The sequence below is a fragment of the Lactuca saligna genome, chromosome 1, assembly GCF_052625555.1.
Source record: "Lactuca saligna cultivar CGN05327 chromosome 1, ASM5262555v1, whole genome shotgun sequence".
Classification (NCBI taxonomy): Eukaryota; Viridiplantae; Streptophyta; class Magnoliopsida; order Asterales; family Asteraceae; genus Lactuca; species Lactuca saligna.
This window is the reverse complement of record NC_136417.1, coordinates 162,020,764-162,033,089: the sequence shown is the minus strand read 5'-3', so window position 1 is coordinate 162,033,089 and position 12,326 is coordinate 162,020,764.

Below are 12,326 nucleotides of genomic sequence, written 5' to 3'. Positions count from 1 at the left end.
TATCGAGTGGGGTCTTGCTACAAATGTGGCAAGGAGGGGCATATGGCCAAGGACTGCCCCAAGGGGTTTACAGTGTGCTTCCACTGTAACCAGACCGGACACCGGAAGGCAGAGTGTCCGCTGCTGCGCAGAGCATCTCAGGGGTCTGCTCCCGCCGCCATCAGAGCTACTGCTACAGAGAGTCGGCCCGTGAAGGCCGAGGCACCGAGGGCTCGGGGAAGAGCCTTTCAGCTGACTGCGGAAGAGGTCCGCGCTGCACCCGATGTTGTGGCTGGTACGTTTCCTTTTTATTATTTATTTATGGTGTTGAGATATTATGCTTATATTAAGCTATGCATAGGTACCTTCCTTGTGAATTCTGTACCTGCTTTAGTGTTATTTGACTCGGGTGCGAGTCGATCTTTTGTATCTTTGACATTTACTCAGCATATCAGTGTTAGTCGTGGGGCACTGAGTCGTCCCCTGCGGGTCTCCATAGCCGCTGACAGAGTGATTCGTGCCACAGAGGTCCTCCGGGGATGTGTATTGGAGATTTTTGGGGTTGAGTTCCCGATCGACCTGATTCCTATTGCGATGGGTGATGTCTGTGTTATAGTGGGCATGGACTGGTTGAGCCGATTCGGTGCGGTTATCGATTGCGAGCGTCAGCTGGTGACGATACGAGATCCTAGTGGGGGAGTTCTATCGGTTTACGGTGAGGGTACACGTTCTGGATCTGCCTTTTGTTCGGCTGCTAGGGCGAGACAGTGTTTACAGCAGGGCTGTAAGGGTTTTGTGGCGTATGTGATGGATACACGAGTGATCGCCGAGAGACCGAGTTCAGTGGATGAAGTCCCGGTGGTGCGTGAATTTCCAGATGTCTTTCCCGAAGAGTTACCAGGTGTGCCTCCCGTGAGGCAAGTGGAGTTCGGTATTGATTTGATTCCGGGAGCCGCGCCTATCGCTAAGGTGCCATATCGCCTTGCGCCTCCCGAGATGCAAGAGTTATCCTCGCAACTTTAGGAGTTGCTGGGGAAGGGGTTTATTCGGCCGAGTAGCTCGCCGTGGGGAGCACCCATCCTATTTGTGAAGAAGAAAGATGGCTCGCATCGCATGTGTATTGATTATCGGGAACTGAATAAGTTGACGGTCAAGAACCGTTACCCGTTGCCGAGGATCGACGATTTATTCGATCAGTTACAGGGAGCATCTTGGTTCTCCAAGATTGATTTGAGGTCGGGCTATCATCAGGTGAGAGTACGGGACGAGGACGTCCAGAAGACAGCATTCAGGACGCGTTATGGGCATTATGAGTTTGTGGTGATGCCTTTTGGGCTCACCAATGCCCCGGCTGTGTTCATGGACCTCATGAACAGGGTATGTCGGCCGATGTTGGATCGGTCGGTGATTGTGTTCATTGATGATATTCTGGTATATTCGAGATCTAGAGAGCAGCACGAGGAGCATTTGAGGGAGGTTCTTGGAGTTTTGAGATCGGAGAAACTGTATGCAAAGTTTTCCAAGTGCGATTTTTGGTTGCGGGAGGTCCAGTTTCTGGGACATCTCGTTAACCAGAAGGGGATATTGGTCGATCCGGCCAAGGTTGACGCAGTGATGAGGTGGGAGGTACCAAGGTCACCTTCTGAGATCCGGAGTTTCCTTGGGTTGGCAGGGTATTATCGGAGGTTTATTAAGGATTTCTCCAAGATTGCGGTTCCACTCACCAGATTGACCCGGAAGGGTGTTACATTTCTATGGGGTCCCGAGCAGCAGACCTCCTTTGAGACGCTTCGCCAGAGGTTGTGTGAAGCTCCAGTATTAGCTCTTCCGGAAGGAATGGAAGGTTTTGTGGTATTCTGTGATGCATCGATTCTAGGACTGGGAGCGGTATTGATGCAGAAGGGTCATGTGATAGCATATGCATCGAGGCAGTTGAAGCCTCACGAGACGAGGTACCCCACACATGATTTGGAGTTGGGGGCAGTGGTGTTCGCCCTCAAGATTTGGCGGCACTACCTGTATGGGGTTCGTTGTACGATTTACACGGACCATAAGAGCTTGAAGTACTTGATGGATCAGCCTAACCTAAACATGCGGCAAAGAAGGTGGTTAGATGTGGTCAAGGATTATGATTGCGAGATTTTGTACCACCCGGGCAAGGCTAATGTGGTAGCCGACGCATTGAGTCGCAGGGCGGATAGTGCTCCACTGCGAAATGTATGTTTGCGATTGACTGTGATAGCTCCAGTTCTGGACGCCATTCGTGGGGCACAGGCCGAGGCTGTGCGTCCGGAGATGCAGAAGAGAGAGCGGGTCGTTGGGTTGGTTTCGGAGTTCGTATCGGATAGTCGAGGCCTTATGACTTATCAGGGCCGGATCTAGGTACCGTTTGTAGGCGGTACACATACTACATTAATGGAGGAGGCTCATAGATCGAAATTTTCGATCCATCCCGGGGCTACAAAGATGTATTTGGACCTAAGGAAGGAGTATTGGTGGCCTTGTATGAAGAGGGATGTCGCATGGTTTGTCGAGAGGTGTTTGACCTGTCGAAGGGTAAAGGCCGAACACCAGAGACCGCATGGCAAGTTGCAGCCATTGGAGGTTCCCGAATGGAAGTGGGAACAAATCACTATGGATTTCATCACCAAATTGTCGAGGACTGCCAGAGGATTCGATGCAATTTGGGTGATTGTGGATAGGTTGACGAAGAGCGCTCACTTTCTTGCCATCAGTGAGAGTTCTTCGGCGGAGAAGTTGGCAGAGATTTATGTGAGGGAGGTTGTATCTCGGCATGGGGTGCCGATCTCGATCGTTTCAGACCACGATGTGCGTTTCACTTCCCGTTTTTGGAAGAAATTTCATGAAGAGTTGGGTACTAAGCTGCATTTTAGTACCGCATACCACCCCCAGACCGACGGCCAGAGTGAGCGGACGATTCAGACACTTGAGGACATGCTTCGGGCATGTGTATTGGACTTTGGGGGTAGTTAGGATACGTATTTTCCTTTGGCAGAGTTTTCCTACAATAACAGCCATCATTCGAGCATCGGTATGCCGCCCTTTAAGCTGTTGTATGGTAGGAGGTGTCGGACTCCCATATGTTGCGGAGAGGTTGGGCAAAGGGTAATGGGCAGTACATAGATCGTGAATCAGACGACAGAGCAGATACAGCTGGTCAGACAGAGGTTATTGACCGCTCAGAGCCGACAAAAGAGTTACGCGGATAGACGCCGGTCCGAGCTGGAATTTCAAGTCGGCGACTTTGTTCTCCTGAAGGTTTCTCCTTGGAAAGGAGTGATCCGGTTCAGGAAGAGGGGCAAATTGGGGCCCCGGTTTATAGGTCCGTTTCATGTGATCGAAAGGGTAGGCCGGGTAGCCTATCGGCTGGAGTTACCAGCAGAGTTGGGGCAGATTCACAACACTTTTCATGTATCGCAGTTGAGGAAATGTATAGCCGATGAGTCGGCAGTGGTTCCATTAGAGGATATTCAGGTAGATGCAAGCCTGAATTATGCTGAGAGACCAGTGGCCATTAGGGATCGGAAGATCAAGGTTTTGAGGAACAAGGAGGTACCTCTGGTATTGGTTTCAGTGGCAACATCGGAAGGGATCAGAAATGACCTGGGAGCCGGAGGGTATGATGCGGGAGCAGCATCCGGAGCTGTTTTAGAGCGAGACTTCGAGGGCGAAGTCTAGTTCTAGTGGGGGAGAGTTGTAACATCCGGATTTTACCAGGTATCTTGTAAATCTAATTTTGTTGTTTTGTGAGAGGGGACTCGGTGAGTTGGAGCTCAGACTCGCCGAGTAGGGACGCGGGTTTGGGCAATGGAGCGCGCCTAGACTCGGTGAGTCCAGGATATGGACTCGGCGAGTCTGCGCTGGGTAATGAAACCCTAAATCTCCGGGTTTGAGGCCTATTTAAAGGGCCTTATGGCCGTCATTTGTGCTCACCCAACCCTCAGTGAGTGCCCCTAGAGTTCTTGAGCGATTTGTGAAGAGAAGAGAGCCATTCTTGATCTTGTGTGTGTTGTTTAGCAAAAAGAAGAAGACCCTAGGCAAGAGGAAGCAAAGGAGGTTGCTATTTCGTGGGTTTGGAGCTTAGATCATCACTCTAGAGGTATTATCTCGGACCATTTTCTGTTTAATGAAGCATGATGCAATTTAGGGCTTGTGATGGTCATTTATGGGATGATTTGATGCCCATTGGTTCCCTCTTTGAGTTGAGGCCATGGATCTGGATCCATAGAGGTCCAGAGAGCCTCACTCATCAAGCTTTATGAGTGGAAATATAGTCTTTGACCTTGTGTTGTGATATTTGAGTCATAAACATCATATATAGTCATATAGAGGTTGTATGTGCATCAAGATTGTAACTTTACGTGCTAAATGAGCTTGGAGGGACTGGATCTATGGATTAATGAACTGGATCTGACCTTTAGAGCAAGATTGAGTCAGTGCATGGCATGGACTCGCCGAGTCCGAAGAACAGACTCGGCGAGTAGCATGAATGTTGCCCGACCACTCTGTGAGTGGCCTCGCCGAGTTGGGAAAGGTGAACTCAGTGGGTCAAGGGGGAGTCAGAATGGACAGGTGGACCGAGTCAAACTGGACTCGCCGAGTTGTTCTTGAGACTCGGTGAGTTGAGTCGTGGTGGCCCCACAACTCGTGCCAGGTGGAACTCGTCGAGTTGAGGGAAATGCTCGACGTGTCAGGGGAGGGTTCCAGGGAAATTGGTGCATGCGCTCAGACTCGCCGAGTCGCTATAGTGCACTCGCCGAGTCCGGTCAAAGTTGACCGTTGACCGTTGACCAGCGTTGACCTAGATTGACTTGTTATAGTGTGGTCAACCCTAGTTGGGAAAGTGTTAATTAGAGGTGTATTGTGCTATAGGGGGACGACAGCTCGACAGGTCGAGTGATTAGCGATTTCAGGTTTACTATTTACCGAGACACGCGAGGTGAGTCTTCTCACTATACTTTACCTTGAGTAGGTAACCAGAGTTATGTGATAGAGTATTTGTATGATATGTATGTTATGTGTTGTACTACATTACTTCTATGTGATTGATGTTGTGCATGATTACAGAGTTAGAACCGAAAGGTTCACAGAGTTAGAACCTGAGGGTTCACAGAGTTAGAACCTGAGGGTTCACAGAGTTTGGGTGCACGGACCCACAGAGTTATAGCCTCGAGTGGCTAATATGTGTTATATGTAGTATTTTGGGGAACTCACTAAGCCTTGTGCTTACAGTGTTGATGTTATTGTTTCAGGTACTAGTGACGACCGCGGGAAGGCGCTGGCTTGATCCGTACACACACATATTCGGAGCTTGATATCATGATCTTGGGATTTTGTATTGTCTTGTTTGGATAATTAAAATGGTTGTTTTATGAATATCAATGGAATTATGTTTTATATAAATTGAAAAATTTGTTTGAAAATTTTCGGTGTTACACAACCTCCTTCAACTACTTGTCGATAACATACTCCTTATCCTCCTAGCGGGTGACCATGAAGATATTTTGGATCCACTCATTGAAATTGGTCCCGTCAAAAATAACCCTCCCACACAAATTCAAATTCATGAGTGAGAAAGAGTCGGCAGGGGTTGAGCCAGAAGCATTGGTTTTTGAATCAGACATCTGAAAAGAAAAAAAAATGAGACAAATTTTGATTAGATAAGAATCCCCAATTTAACACCCAAATGGAAATTTAGGGCTAGGACCCAACACAATTATTGACAATTTAGAAAAGGGATGTCGTAATCTAGAATGAAAATAATTTGAAGGGAAGTGAATGACGATTCACTAATTTTGACCATCAAAAACGAAAAGAGTTTAAATGAATTGAAATTCCAAGATTCTTTTGAGATTCATTGAACGTTTCAATGTCATGTTTAAATCTCAATATGCCTTTCAAGTTTGTTACTGGGATACCGAGGATCACAAGTAAGGTGTGAATAACCATGCAAATGTACTTGGTACTCTCGATGTTACAAATCACCTAATCAATGTGCCGGTTAACCACACACACTCCATTGATCTATGATAAACATCAAGCTACCGTTTTCTACCTTTGCTAGTCCTAAATTAGTATGTCGGTTAACCGCACACGCTCCATTAACGACTTGGCAGGGTGCAAAGTGTAATTTCATGGAATAGCATCATTTTCACATTTTTCCTAAAGTAATTAAAATTGAGAATTTTACAAAAACATTTAGTTACTTTATTAATAATTGAACTTTTAATGAGGAATTAGTTGCCCTATCCTTCCGTTCAGCTAACGACTCTCCACCAAATAAGGAAGCAGTGGGTGAGAGTGGAAACCCATTAAACTAGCATTTTATAGGCCTACTAACAGTAAGACTAGCTTAATGTTATACATACATACATACATACATACATACATATATATATATATATATATATATATATATATATATATATATATATATTAATTTTATAATATTATAATAGTATAAGGGTGTATTTTAAACATTTCAAAATACTAGGGTTTTAATCAAATTTAAAACTTTCGAAAATTAATACATTTTAGTTTTAAAATCTTAAATGTTAAAACTCTTATTTAATAATGATTAAATTAAACAATTAATTTAACCTAATCCCTTTATCTCATAAAATTCAAAAATTTTGGATGGGATAATTCAACGATGTTTAATTATCTATTTGAAGTATTAAAGGGCTAATTACAAAAGATGAGATTATCCTAATCCCTAAAATCTTGGAATCTTATCTTGGGGAATAAGGCATTTTGAAAACCCTAGGGTTATACAGCCCTACTTTCGAAATTTTAATGCCAAAGAAAAGGGTTTAAGAAACCCTAACAAAATTCCAAACTTGCGTTTTGGAACCCTAATTTCGAAAATTCGAGCCCTAGGGTTTATTATCCATAAGCCCTAATTTCTCAAGTTCATACTTTTGTATCAAATCCAATTGAAAACAAAAACCAAAGGCTTTAATACCACTGTTGGCTTTTATACAAACAATCCGATGTGGACATGCAACCCTAGTTTGGATCTATGTTTTCACTATTAGACATACAACAAATGACCACAAAAGAAAACCTAGCATTCATCTTCTATTTTTGAAAATTCACAATTCAAAGAATAAAATACATACATTTTGTTTCTATATAGTAATAACAACTAAATCTTGAAGTTCCTTTGCTCTTGAGAACACGTACCATAATTGTAGTACCTCTAATGGCTCACAAACACACTTGAGAGAGAGAGAGAGAGAGAGAGTGAATATGAGAAAATAGAGGGATCATACTAGCTTTAAAATCCAGCTCTACTAGGTTTTCTCCAAGGTGGACGAAATCAAAAGCCTAACGGGGTCTATTTATACTTGAGGATAGCTAGGATTTCAGGGTGGAAACCCTAACCCCTTAGCTTAGGGCCTAAGCAAGTCCATGGACCTCCTATCCTTTAGCCTTGGATGAAAACTCCTAGATCCTTCTAGGATTTTCGGACCTTGCTTAATAAGGTGATCCATTGGCCCAAAGCCTCAACTATCAAATAATTACAAAATAGCCCCTGCACTTTTAGTCGGTTCCTTTAATCCCAAAATTAATTCCAAATTAATTTTTGCTTAAATACTAATTAATAATATGAATTTTAATTAATATATTATTCTTATAATATATTAATAAATCATAATTGTGTCCCAATTTATTATTCTTAACAATAAATCAGCCTTTCTCCTCGATATTCATCTTGTCTAGTCAATAGTGTGAAGGCAACCCAAAACGACCATGCTACTATCAGGTCAAGTACATCCCAATTATAGTTATGGGATTAGACACCTGATCCAACAATCTCCCACTTGGATAAATCTAATAACCATAACTACCAATGTAACTTCAAGATCCAATTAGCAATTGTATCTCTTAAAAGCCATTGTCAGACTCTATCCTAGTCAATGACACGTCCTTTAGATAAGGGATCGTATAGTCCTCTGTTCTCAAGATATCATGTGGACAATCACATGGAACATAGTCATACTTATTGTCCAGCAGTTTGTTTCTCGATCTCTAATCTGTCTGGCATAGAGCTTAATTGAAAACATCAATTCAGTCCTGACCGGGACCGGCACATAACGCAAACCAAATGATCGAAGGGCTCAAGATATTTCTTTTACCCTCATAGGATAAAAGGAATAGATAAACTTCGACTCATATGCATTTACTATTTACTCATCAAATCATACACAACAATGTGTTTTATAATATCAATTTAGTGATGTGTTTACGCATTATCAATGCACAACCAACTCGCAAACAATAAACCATATATCTAGGTTTAAAGATTATATGATATTATCATCTCATAATCACTCATGATTAATTCCATGAAGTGATTCAAGTGAGACCGGTTTAATCCGATACTCAAATCATATTTCAGGAGCACTCATGAACATTGCAGCAAACCTTTGCTATGTTTAAACGCTTTAGATAGTCTACAAGCCAATTTATGACAGTCTTCCTTCATACCTACTTTGAAAGTATGAGCAACTTTGGATCATTTAAATAATCTTATTATTTGGGAAGTACAAACGTGCAAAGTGAAACAATAGTAAAACTTGACATAAGACAGTAACAATACTCATAAATAATACTCCTTTATTAAATTATCAGAATGTCTATTGCAATTTATATATTACAGGTTTCTAAAGCTATATAATCACTAAAACTAATGTAGTCCGTCAGCCCAACGCTCCTAGCATGCCGCAAGTGCTTAACCCTACTCAATCTCTTCGTGAGGGGATCTCTTGGGTTATCTGCTGATGATACCCTCTTTACCACATGGAGTCCCTCTTCTACCCGATGTCTGATGAAATGATATTTTTTGTAGATATACCTGGATCTACCATGATTTCCCGGTTCCTTGGTCAAGGCAACCACACCTTCATTATCATAGGAAATCTCCATAGGTTCCTTTATGGATGGTACAACTCCAAGGTCTCCGATGAAGTTCTTTATCCATATCGCCTCCTTTGACGCTTCGCTCGCTGCTATGTATCCTAATTCACACATTGAATCAACTACGGTCTCCTTCTTGGAACTTTTCCAAGTAACTGCTCCTCCATTTAGGTAAAGACCCAGCCTCACTAAGAACGGAAATTGTCTTGGTTAGTCTGAATAATGGCGTCCCTATACCCTCGCACCCTTAAGTCATCACTCCCTCCGAGGATAAGAAACCATTCCTTAGTCCTTCAAAGGTGCTTAACAATATTCTTGACTGGTGTTAAATGGGCTCTACTAGAGTTCCCTTGATATCTGCTGACCATGCTCAAAGTGAACTCTAAATCAGGGTGAGTACAGGTCATAGCGTACATGATTGAGCCAACTGCGGAAGCATAAGGTAGTCTGCTCATCTCTGCTATCTCGGCTTCGATACTCGGGCTTTGAGTCTTACTGAAATTGGTCATTTCATTAGATTGGTAACTCCCCTATCTTGGAATTTTCCATACTAAAATGATTTAGTACCTTATCCAAGTAAGTACTTTCACTAAGTCCTATTAGTCTTTTACTCCTATTTCTCACAATCATTTCCCCAGAATATACGCAGCTTCTCCGAGATCCTTCATAGCAAAGCACTTCCAAATCCAGGACTTAACCTCCTGCAAGGTCGGGATGTCATTTCCTATGAGTAGTATGTCATCGACATACAAAATGAGAACTAGTTGTTGGATACGAGTTGAAAGATACTGAAGGGGTATTCAGAACCCATGCATGCCTAGCAGTACGTTGTGTTATGTTATTATGTGGTAGTGGTAGGGGTGAAATATTCCCTGGTACCGGTTGAAAGATACCGAAGGGGAGGCCAAATCTCGGTTACCGATTGAAAGATACCGAAGGGGAGGCCAGGTCCCAGTTACCGGTTGAAAGATGTCGAAGGGGAGGCTAGCTCTCGGATATCGGTTGAAAGATACCGAAGGGGTAGGTTAGGAATCCAGATATTTTTTACACTATATTTACGTATGTTATGCTCTGTTATTATGTGGTAGTGATTGGGGTGAAACAGTCCCTGGATACCGGTTGAAAGATACCGAAGGGGTAGGCCAGCACCCAGATATGCTTGGCAGCATGTGTGTTGTATGGTATGTGTTATGATAAGGGAACTCACTAATCTTCGTGCTTACAGTTTTTATTTTTGGTTTCAGGTACTTCATTTTCAATGGAAAGGAGTCGGCCATCGTAGCGCATCACACTATGTTTTCCGCACATGAGATCTTTGGGATTACACTCTAACACTATTTTATGATAAAACATTTTGAGTATTGACACTTTGGGTTTTGGCATCGGATGTTATTATGGATGTTTTTATACAATTGTTTTTATAATAACTTAATTAGAAATAAAAGTTTTGGTCTTGAATTTTGGGATGTTACACATGCTACAATGCACTAGGTGTGTAGTGACATAAGGTATCGTAGGTATAATCTAGAGAAACAAAATCCATATCCAAAATTAACAATGTAACATCCTAAAATTCAAACAAAATTTTTCATTTTTAAATAATGGTAATCATGCAAATCTCATTCTCAATAAGAGCAATTAACAAGCATTTTTTTTTAGTTTGATAAATCATAATCCAAAACCAGAGTAATAAGATAGCGAAATCAAATAAGTTGAAATCTCCAAAAACATGTCTATAGATGCAATACAATCAAACTTGCCCTCCTTTTTGTTGCCAGAACAACCTGTAATATTTAAACTTAAACAAGTAAGCACAATGCTTTGTGATTTCCCCTAAATACTCCATACCCATGTAAATATTATGATCTCATCATAGATTTACACTCACATTCATTACTACAGCTCAATATAGTCTTTCATGCTATTCCCCATCATAGTCTTTAGTCATTCATACAAGTATTGTGCACCTACCATACTCTTTCATACAGAAGGTCATAGAGATAATCTTGATCAAGTTCACTACCTGTTTCTGTATTGGTTAAGTCGTGATATATTAAGGCTCTATAAATAAAACCTAAAATATGTTAAGTATAAAATTACCATATCAATATGCTCATTTCATCCAAGAATATGGCTTAAATTAATGACTTCAATAAGCTATTGGAAAGTGAGCTTGTGGTTAAGGATTCGAGAGTTATAAAGAATATATTTGGGATCTAGATATGGCAGGACTTAATAATTTGTTCATATCTCAACAAAGCTACCTTCATAAAGTATTGCAATCGTTCTATTTTGAGCAGTCCAAACCTGTTAGAAATCCTTTGACATAAATCTTTAAACTTCGTCGAAGTATTAAATAGTCTAAAAGTGAGGATAGGGACTAATAAGCATGGTTCCTTATTTAAGTGTTGTTAGAAGTCACATGTATGATATTGTATGTACTATGACTCAATTGGTTCATGCATTTAGTATGGTAAGTAGGTTTGTGAGTGATTCGAGGAAAGCTCAATGGAAATCGATCAAGTGGATTATGCATGTAATGTCTCAAAAACCATGGTAAAAATTTTCAGATTTTAAAAGAAAAATATAAGCCATTTTTACAAAAGTCAAACACCATAAAAACAATTGTTTCACAAAATAGTCAATCACAATTTACTAACATAACATCTCTCAAAATCGTAAAATCTTCAGGATAGTGTATAAACTCACTCCTTTACTTTACCCCAATTCTCAAAAGTATGTGAATCATTTAAATCCATAATTGTAAGCAAAATCTTAGTCAAGTCTCCAAGATACTCCACAAAATAATACACATACAATGCATGCACATAATGTAATGTCCCAAATTCCAAAATAAAATTTTCATTAAAAAAGTAGAATAAACACCCATTTTTATTAAAGTTACATTCAATTCAACTAATTTTTCATAAGCCATAATTCAAAATCCAAGTTATAAGGAAGACATGCATAATCTCAAATCATAAATATGTTGATGTGTGTGTACAATTCTACCTACGCAATCTGATAAGTTCCTAAAAAATATCTAATCCACAAATATAAAAACAAAGCATAGTGAGTTCCCTAAAAATCACATACAACACAAATGGTTTTTGAGCATTCTAACACTCCTATGGTGTACATGCAACCCTAGAAACCTTGGATCTATGTTTTCTCTAATATACATGCAAATATGTTTTTTCCAAGGTTCTCATCCTAACTAGAATACCATGGGGTACTTGTAATATAAAAATTAGTAGAATGACATACCTTTCTTGTTGCTTGGATTCCTAGAGACCTTGTGAGCCTAGCACCCGAAATGTGATTCCTCAAATGCTTCACACAACACCACAACCCTTGGAATAACTTAAGAGAAGTACACTTGAGCACAAATTCAGCTAGCCCTC